The sequence below is a fragment of the Nanorana parkeri genome, unplaced genomic scaffold (genome assembly GCF_000935625.1).
Source record: "Nanorana parkeri isolate BGI_ZX_2015 unplaced genomic scaffold, ASM93562v1 scaffold81, whole genome shotgun sequence".
Taxonomy (NCBI): Eukaryota; Metazoa; Chordata; class Amphibia; order Anura; family Dicroglossidae; genus Nanorana; species Nanorana parkeri.
Window position 1 is genome coordinate 457,550 of NW_017306349.1, and position 9,740 is coordinate 467,289.

Sequence of the window (9,740 nt, forward strand, 5' to 3'; positions counted from 1 at the left end):
GGGTATCAGGCCTCCCTGACTTGCAGGAGTCTCTCTCCGGGTGTGTGGCTGTCTGTCTCTTATCACCCTAGATTTTTGTTCTTTAAGATTTTTGAAAAATGGCTGCGTGCATAGGTGACGGGTTGTGCCTCTTAGGCCTTCTCTGCTGCTTTATGTAAATAGTTGGTGGATCTTTACGCTTGAGTCCTTTTGTACAGTGATGAGGCTTTATTGCTTGTCTGTGTATACAACATGTATATAATATGGGGGAATATTGTTTTATTTATTTTTGATTTTTGTACAGTTTACACTACGTTTATGTTTTGTTACCTTTGTATAAAAGTTGCTTGAATCTTTCAATAAAAAGATTAGCAGCAGTGACCGGTCTTTATTACAGGAGGGGGCGGAGACAAGACCAGTCACCCTGCACAAGGAGAGAGAGCAGCAGTGACCGGTCTTTAATACAGGAGGGGGCGGAGACAAGACCAGTCACCCTGCACAAGGAGAGAGAGCAGCAGTGACCGGTCTTTAATACAGGAGGGGGCGGAGACAAAACCTGTCACCCTGCACAAGGATAGAGAGCAGAAGTAACTGGTCTTTATTACAGGAGGGGGCGGAGACAAGACCAGTCACCCTGCACATGGAGAGAGCAGCAGTGATTGGTCTTTACTACAGGAGAGGGCGGATTGTGTATTTTTTGTGTATTTTTTTTATAAATAAAGATTTGACAAACGTGACCTAAAAAATTACAACTACCGCCAGAGGTCTCTACTTTCAGTAAAATATAAACACTTTGGGGTTTGAAGTAATCTTCAGGCCTAAAATGTGCAAAAACGCAAAAAAAAAACCAGAACAAAATGGCTCCGGCAGTGAAGGGAGTTGATGGAAGCCCTGTGTGATGGATGCGGGTTTTATCCTCAATGTCATCAACGTCTAATGACGGGAGAGACTCAAAACCCATAGCGGACATCGCATTTTTTTTTTTTAGGCGCACCGCGGCTTGGCTGCATGGACTTAGACACTGGAGCGCGCATTCTATAGCAAACCACCCTGAATAATAAATAAATAGTAAGTGCCACATATAATCGCTGTGCACGCTCTTGCACATTGCACGCAAATAACACATTTCCATTTGCCGGCTCTTGCTGCATCAACACGCGTTCGTACGCGCATATCCGTTAGTACATCCCCCGCCGGGGGAGGTTTATCAGCTTTACCACACAACAAGCCAGAGCGAAACAGGAGCAATGAGATTAGACAGATTTACTACAAGATCAAAGGATTATTCATTAATTCCTTCCGCATCTGTTCAAATATAACACTGCACCAATTTAAAACGTGCCCCCGACCACATTTTAAGGTGTGCATGAGTTACAGCTGAGCCGCCAGCCGTAAAAAAAAAAAACCCGCGGGTACACCTCCCCGTATAGTAAGGATCTGAAGCTCATTTAGTCTGGGGGGACATATAGTAAAGGGAATTACTTATTTCTGCGTCCTCCCGGCTTCTTTCCTACAGTTTTCAGGATGGAGGAACGGTTCCATGAGGCCCCTCCTATGCACGGGTCACGTGACCACCTCCTCGCTGATGTCATCAGATAAAACGCAGGACCAGCATCCTTTATTCCAATGCTGGTAGACATTGGCATGTTTATATGGAAAATCTGATAAGAACATTCGTGTGTGCCATTGGAGGGTTGACCAATACCATTCGGAATTCCTTTTTTGGAAATGAATGGAATTTCCCGAACCAAATCCACATTCACTGTTAGAACTTCCCAAAATAAATGTTTTTCATCAATACAGTCAAAGTTGATGATCAGTTGGAACACATTAAGTATTAATGTTCGGAAAATGTATTTTTTTTAAATACAGTTCTAACTAGAGGTGCACCGAAATGGAAATTCCAAAACCGAAACGAAACCGAAATGTAAAAAAAATTGTCAGGCCGAAACCAAAACCGAAAACATTTTTATTTTAATTTTTTCAGATTTTTCAAATATTTTATTTTTTTAATAAACTTTGTAATTTTTTTATATTTATTTTTATTTATTAATTCATTTTTAATTAAATATTTTTATTTTTTTACTTTACTTTTAGGGGCTTCGGGGAAATATTAATGGTCTAAACTGATCCCTGATATTTCCCTTTTAGAATAGAAAAAGAGATTGAGGACACAAAGTCCTCAGTCTCTTTTTGTTTATCCCCTGTTATAAATGAACAAGAATCCTCTATACTGAGTGTTCCTGTTCATTCATAACATGAGGACAGAGTATGTTTACTATAACCACAATCATGAATGGACAGGAAGTGATGTAGAGGTGATGCAGATCACTTCCCATTCATTCATAATTGAGGATATGGTAACCATACCATGTCCTCAATTATCTACAAACACTCAGCGATCACTGATTGCCGAGTGTTTGTACTCGCTCTCCTTCCTGACACGCTGTCACAGGAGGCTGAGTGAGCGGTGTATGGAGGAGAGCTCAGCCTCCTGTGAAAGCGCGGGCTGTCTCCGCCCACACACACCGCTCTGCCGGACTGTGATAGGTGGCTGAGTGGCGTGGGAGGAGAGACGCTGTTCGCTCACAGCGCTCTCCTCCCGCAGAGCTCAGCCGGCTGTCACACTTTCTCTCCCCCCCGCTGGGACACAGAGCAGCGCCCAGCGAGGAGGAGAGAAATCAGCGATGCGCCGATGTATCGGCACAAAAATGGCACTTTCGGCATTTAGCCAAAAGTGCCATTTTCGGCCGATATGTTTCGGCGGCCGATATATCGGTGCGTCCCTAGTTCTAACCATGTATACCCGGCTGAAGTGGTTGGGTTTGAAAGCTACACTTGATCAGTCTCAGTGTCCTAATACGAATCCGCAACACAGAAAAGGCCCATTGACATCATTCATTGGGTCAACGCACGCCGATTATTTCAAAATGTTACTGTATTATGTATCTATGGTCAATGACTAAAAATAAATCTGTATTTCTATGCTGGATTTCCATAAGTTCTATCCCTTTCCTAATAACCAGATCCATCTAGAAGTTTGTAATCTGAAGATGCCCATAGGAAGGACTTCCTCAATGCACTGACACCATTTCACTCAGCCCTGTGAATATGCACTCCCTGGTGTCACCGCTCTCACAGAACCTGCCTTCAGAACTACAACTCAGCATCCGAACAATGTAACATTATCATTGTTTTGCTGAGAGCAATGCATGATGGCATATGCAGTCTTGAGAAATGGAGATTGCATCACATCAAGAAAGAGATGCAAAGCACTCTGGGAATCTAGGAAATGGTTGGAAGTGATGGGCAGACAGAAGGCAGCACTCACTGTTTTTTTTCAAGTAAGCTTTGATTGTATTATCAGAAACAACTCTAGTATGTATTCCTATTACAATGCTGATGTGATAGGTCCTCTTCATCCTGCGTGAATGTGCGCCACGGTCCCATTCTATACTATTGGGAGAGCCGTACTGCTCAGGACCGCTGGAAGCCACCATGGGTACAGCACCCCATAAAAAAGAATGGGATTGTGGCACATCTATAGTATGTATTGGATATTACAATGCTGATGTGATAGATTCTCATCATCCTGCATGAATGTGCGCCACCGTCCCATTCTATTCTATTGGGAGAGCTATACTCCTCAGGACTGCTGGAAGCCACCATGGGTACAGCTCCCCATAAAAAAATGGGATTGTGGCACATCTATAGTATGTATTGGATATTACAATGCTGACGTGATTGGTCCTCATTCTGCATGAATGTGTGCCACCGTCACATTCTATTCTATTGGGAAAGCATTACTCCTCAGGACCACTGGAAGCCACCATGGGTACAGTCCCCCCCCCCCAAAAAAAAATGGGATTTTGGCACAAATATAGTATGTGTTTCTATTACAATTGGATGTAACAGGGTGTTATAACAGGAGAGTCTATGCTAGTTCTTTACAGCTCCTTTAAGGCTCAGTCTTAGCTGAAGTCGGCGTTGAGGGGTTTCCAAGTGTTCCTGCAACCTGTCCTGGTTGTTGCTTGTGTATGACTGACCTGGCTTGCTATACCAGATTACCTTTATGCTACCCGACCTTGCACTCTGCTCCTCGGTTACTCATTTTGGATTGCTCCTGACTCCACCTGCCTACTGACTCTATACCTTGCGTGTTGAGGGGTCCCCAGGTATTCCTGCAACCTGACCTGTTTGTTGCTTGTGTATGCCCGACCTGGTTTGCTGTGCACGATTACATTTTTCCTTCTCCGTCTTGCAATCTGCTCCTCGGTTACTGATTTTTTATGTTATATGGGGATAATATATGCTGGGACTTTGCAATTCCTTTAAGGTAGCCCAATGCACAAAAAAACATCTGTCATGAAGCTTTTTCAACTGCTGCCCTCTGCAAAACATAATGTGTGTGATGTGGTGGCCCGCAGTCCATGCGCGTTGCCTGGTTCGGTGAGCGAATTTAGGACACCACAATGTATCATGAGGTGTTCTCAGCGCTGCTTGTTGCAGGAACATACAGTTAAAGGTGCCTTTTGCTGCACTTTACTGGAATGCAAAGACCTGAATGGACTCTTACTGACTTATGGTCTGTACATCACAACAGATGAAGGTCTCATTGCAAAAAACACAAGTGACCGAGCGGGGGAGGCTCAAGTTCTGTGCAGACTTCTGGGAAAACCACCGAGCCAACCACTGCATCCTCTACAGCAGTGGTTCTCAACCTTTCTAGGGCCAGGACCCCTTGGTAACATTTGTCAAGTTGTGGTGACCCCCAACAGTAAAATTTAGGGATGCACCAATACTAGTATCTGTGCAGGCTCTCAGGAGGCTGTGCGGGCTCTCAGGTGGTCGGTGTGGCTCTGTGGTTGCCAGTGCGGCCTCACAGGTGGCCAGTGCGGGCTCTGTGGTGGTCAGTGCGGCTACTGATAGATCACTGGCACTCACCTCCCCTCAATCCCACCCGCTCCCCTCTCTTTGATCGTCCCCGTCCGCCGCCGCAGAGCCATCTAGCGGTGCGGCTGGATAACGGACACCGCTGCTCTAGGAGGTGGCTGAGGAGCCTCTCACCTAGCGCAGCACAAAGCACTGGCGACCCCCTCAACTGTGAGTTTTGACCCACTTTTGGGTCGCGACTCACAGGTTGAGAACCACTGCTCTACAGAGAATACTGGTAGCGTGGTTGCAAAAAAAGTTGCATTGTGTATTTTTAAAATACAATTATAGATGTAGATTCAAACAAATCACATTTAAGAACATTACTATACAAGAAGACTCGTGTAGCCAATATAAATATCAATATTTCCACAAGAGTTGCTTTTCTTAGAGTTGGTGGGTTACATTGTGCGGATGTCAACCATGGCTGGTTTGTATTTTGAGATACAGACTGGTGTTGTGTTCGGTTTGTTTAATAATCTGCGGGATTACTGAAGGAAGCATTAGGGCTTACTGTTTCTCATCCTATAAAAATATAATTCTTTGCTTTCCATGTTCACGTCAAACAAATCACAAGATGACAAAGACAGAGCGGAGGGCCTGCTAATTTTGGCCCAATGGTGGTGCTCTGTGTTGAGAGAACCAGGTAGCAGGGTAATATCTTTCTACAGAAAATGGCAGGGATTTACAGAAGGAATACAGGACAGGTACCCTTGGTGGTTCAATATTTTTTTTATTGTACTACTATAGTAATGGTTGTGCCAAAATATGTCAAATTTTAACAAGCCAATTACTTTAATGGACCAGGTGTGGAGATCCTAATTGAACAAGCCCATGGCTTTAACGGACCAGGTGTGGAGATCCTAATTGAACAAGCCCATGACTTTAACAGACTAGGTGTGGAGATCCTAATTGAACAAGCCCATGACTTTAACGGACCAGGTGTGGAGATCCTAATTGAACAAGCCCATGACTGTAACGGACCAGGTGTGGAGATCCTAATTGAACAAGCCAATGACTTTAACGGACCAGGTGTGGAGATCCTAATTGAACAAGCCCATGACTTTAATGGACCAGGTGTGGAGATCCTAATTGAACAAGCCCATGACTTTAATGGACCAGGTGTGGAGATCCTAATTGAACAAGCCCATGACTTTAATGGACCAGGTGTGGAGATCCTAATTGAACAAGCCCATGACTTAAATGGACCAGGTGTGGAGATCCTAATGGAACAAGCCAATGACTTTAATGGACCAGGTGTGGAGATCCTAATTGGACAAGCCAATTACTTTAATGGACCAGGTGTGGAGATCCTAATTGAACAAGCCCATGACTTTAATGGACCAGGTGTGGAGATCCTAATTGAACAAGCCCATGACTTTAATGGACCAGGTGTGGAGATCCTAATTGAACAAGCCCATGATTTTAATGGACCAGGTGTGGAGATCCTAATTGAACAACCCATGACTTTAATGGGTCAGGTGTGGGGATCCTAATTGAACAAGCCCATGACTTTAATGGACCAGGTGTGGAGATCCTAATTGGACAAGCCTATGACTTTAATGGACCAGGTGTGGAGATCCTAATTGAACAAGCCCATGACTTTAATGGATCAGGTGTGGAGAGCCTAATTGAACAAGCCCATGACTTTAATTGACCAGGTGTGGAGATCCTAATTGAACAAGCCCATGACTTTAATTGACCAGGTGTGGAGATCCTAATTGAACAAGCCCATTACTTTAATGGATCAGGTGTGGAGATCTTAATTGAACAAACCCATGACTTTAATGGACTAGGTGTGGAGATCCTAATTGGACAAGCCAATGACTTTAATGGACCAGGTGTGGAGATCCTAATTGGACAAGCCTATGACTTTAATGGACCAGGTGTGGAGATCCTAATTGGACAAGCCTATGACTTTAATGGACCAGGTGTGGAGATCCTAATTGAACAAGCCCATTACTTTAATGGATCAGGTGTGGAGATCTTAATTGAACAAACCCATGACTTTAATGGACTAGGTGTGGAGATCCTAATTGGACAAGCCAATGACTTTAATGGACCAGGTGTGGAGATCCTAATTGAACAAGCCCATTACTTTAATGGATCAGGTGTGGAGATCCTAATTGAACAAGCCCATGACTTTAATGGACCAGGTGTGGAGATCCTAATTGAACAAGCCCTTGACTTTAATGGACCAGGTGTGGAGATCCTAATTCTTTCCTTTCTTAAAGCTAAATCAACTACATTTAGTTTGCTAAAGCATCATGAATACTAATAAAGGGTTGCCATTTTTTTTAGCCAACAAAAATGCCAGCTTTGCTCAAAAACTCACATGGGTTTCCCCCTAAAACCAAACTTCTACTTTTATCCATGAAAATCATAAAATTCTAAATAAACAGTAGGACTTTGAAACACTGAGCACACGTGCACCCTGACACCCTTCCACGTCCTGTCTACATGCACCCCAGCGATGGCTGCATGGCATTTTCTCAGGGCTGGCTTTCCTGATGGTGACAACAGTGGACCCTGTCTGTTGAAGTCTCCATTGGAAGCCCATGTGACAAGATGACAATTCAGGAGCGCAATTGGGAGATGTGGACAAAGAGCTGTCACAACATACCAGAAGTGCCCAAACATGGTCCATCACGGCAGATTCACCAGATAGTACCTTAATAAAAGCTACAGATTGATAAATATCTGAAAATTACTTTTGAAAATACATCAACTTGTTACAGATTTTATGAGATTTTAGTGATTGGGTTTATAAATATATCATATAGCCATAAATATGTGGCCATCTGACCATCACACCTGCCTGTATGGCTAAAAGTATGCAACACCCCCTCCAAATCAGGTCTTTCCATTAAATATTCTATTAATACTCCATCATATAAAGACATTGTAGACAATTGTGCTCTTCCAGCCTTTTGGTAACACTTTGGTGAAGACCATTCTCTGTTCCACCATGACTGTTACCTGTGTACAACGCCAGCTCCTTTAAGACATGGTGTGACCAGTTTGCTATGGAGGAACTTGAGTGTCCTACACAGGGCCCTGACCTCAACCCTACTGAACACCTTTGCGATTCATTGGAATGCTGACTGTGAGCCAGATCTTCTCATCCAAACATCAGTACCTGACCTCAACCCTACTGAACACCTTTGGGATGAATTGGAACACCGATTGTGAGCTGGGTCTCCTCATCCAACATCAGTACCTGACCTCAACCCTACTGAACACCTCTGGGATGAATTGGAACACCGATTGTGAGCTGGGTCTCCTAATCCAACATCAGTACCTGACCTCAACCCTACTGAACACCTTTGGGAAGAATTGGAACACCGATTGTGAGCTGGGTCTCCTCATCCAACATCAGTACCTGACCTCAACCCTACTGAACACCTCTGGAATGAATACTCTTAATGGTCTGAGGTTGTTAGTGGTGTTCCCCAAGGTTCAGTTTTGGGTCCCTTATTGTTTAATCTATTTATAAATTACATCGAATTGGGGATTAAAAGTACTTTTTCTGTGTTTGCAGATGACACTAAGTTATGTAGTAGAATACAGTCCTTACATGATGTCTCCAACCTACAAGCAGAGCTGAATGCTCTGTGTGATTGGGCATCTATCTCGCAAATGAGGTTTAATGTTGATAAATGTAAAGTTCTGCACTTGGGGACTAAAAACATGCATGTGTCAAACACTCTGGGGGGAGTATGTTTGGGGGAGTCAATGATGGGTGTTCTGGTAGATCATAGACTGAATAATACCATGCAATGTCAAGCTGCAGTTAAGACTTCATCTGGAATATGCAGTTCAGTTTTGGGCACCAATTCACAAAAAGGATGTTGTGGAACTGGAGAAAGCACAGCGAAGGGCGACTAAACTGATAAGAGGCCATGGAGGAAAGGTTAGCTGACCTGAACTTGTCCTCTCTGGAGAAGAGGCGATTAAGGGGGGACATGATCACCAGGTATAAATACATAAATGGTCCATATAAAGAGCTTGGTGCCAAATTATTCACTTTAAGATCACTGCAAAGGACAAGGGGGCACTCTTTGCGTCTGGAGGAAAAGAGGTTTAACCTTTGTATACGGAAAGGATTCTTTACAGTTAGAGCTGTGAAAATGTGGAATAGGCTCCCCCAGGAGCTAGTTCTAGAGAGCTCAGTTACTTGTTTTGAAAAAAGATCTGGATGTATTCCTAAATGCACAGAATATTACTGGATATTTAGTTCTTAGAGGTATATTAAGCATCAGAGATTGTTGATCCAGGGAATATCCGATTGCCTTATGGGATCAGGAAGGAATTTTTTTCCACTGTTGGAGCAAATTGAACCATGCCTTATATGGGTTTTTTTTTTGCCTTCCTCTGAATCAACAGGGGGTAATTGTGGGCATAGCGTTCTGTTTAAGCTTTTTTTTTCATATGTCTATAGGTTGAAGTTGATGGACATGTGTCTTTTTTCAACCTGACTAACTATGTAACTATGTAACTATGAATGTTCAATGCAAGCCAGGTCTTCTCACCTAACATCATATCCTGACCTCAACCCTACCAAACACCTTTGGGATGAATTGGAACGCCAATTATGAGCCAGGTCTTCTCACCTCAAAGTCCAAATCCCATTCGCACTGCCACGGTCTCAAAACCACAAGGTATATGTGGTGCCCAGGTGACCACACGGATGGCGCCGTGCAAAACACTAATAGTAAATAAAAGTAATTCACCGGCACACACTTGAAGGGTTTTTAAAGTATTGATATGTTTATTCAATACCCAATGTCACATACTGTCATACAGTGCTAACGTTTCGGGTCCGCACA

The 9,740-nt window shown here is 43.5% G+C and overlaps 1 protein-coding gene and 1 long non-coding RNA gene across 2 annotated transcripts in view; one reads left to right on the top strand and one right to left on the bottom strand.

The window, feature by feature from the left end:
• Window positions 1-8,901, top strand: part of LOC108805023 — a 20,095-nt gene extending 11,194 nt beyond the window's left edge. Inside the window, exon 3 of the long non-coding RNA XR_001942389.1 lies at window positions 8,820-8,901. This is a non-coding gene — a long non-coding RNA (uncharacterized LOC108805023). The remainder of the gene's footprint in view (window positions 1-8,819) is intronic.
• Window positions 1-9,740, bottom strand: part of LOC108805022 (gamma-aminobutyric acid receptor subunit beta-4-like) — a 68,828-nt gene that overhangs the window by 44,240 nt on the left and 14,848 nt on the right. The gene's annotated exons all lie outside the window — the stretch shown is intronic.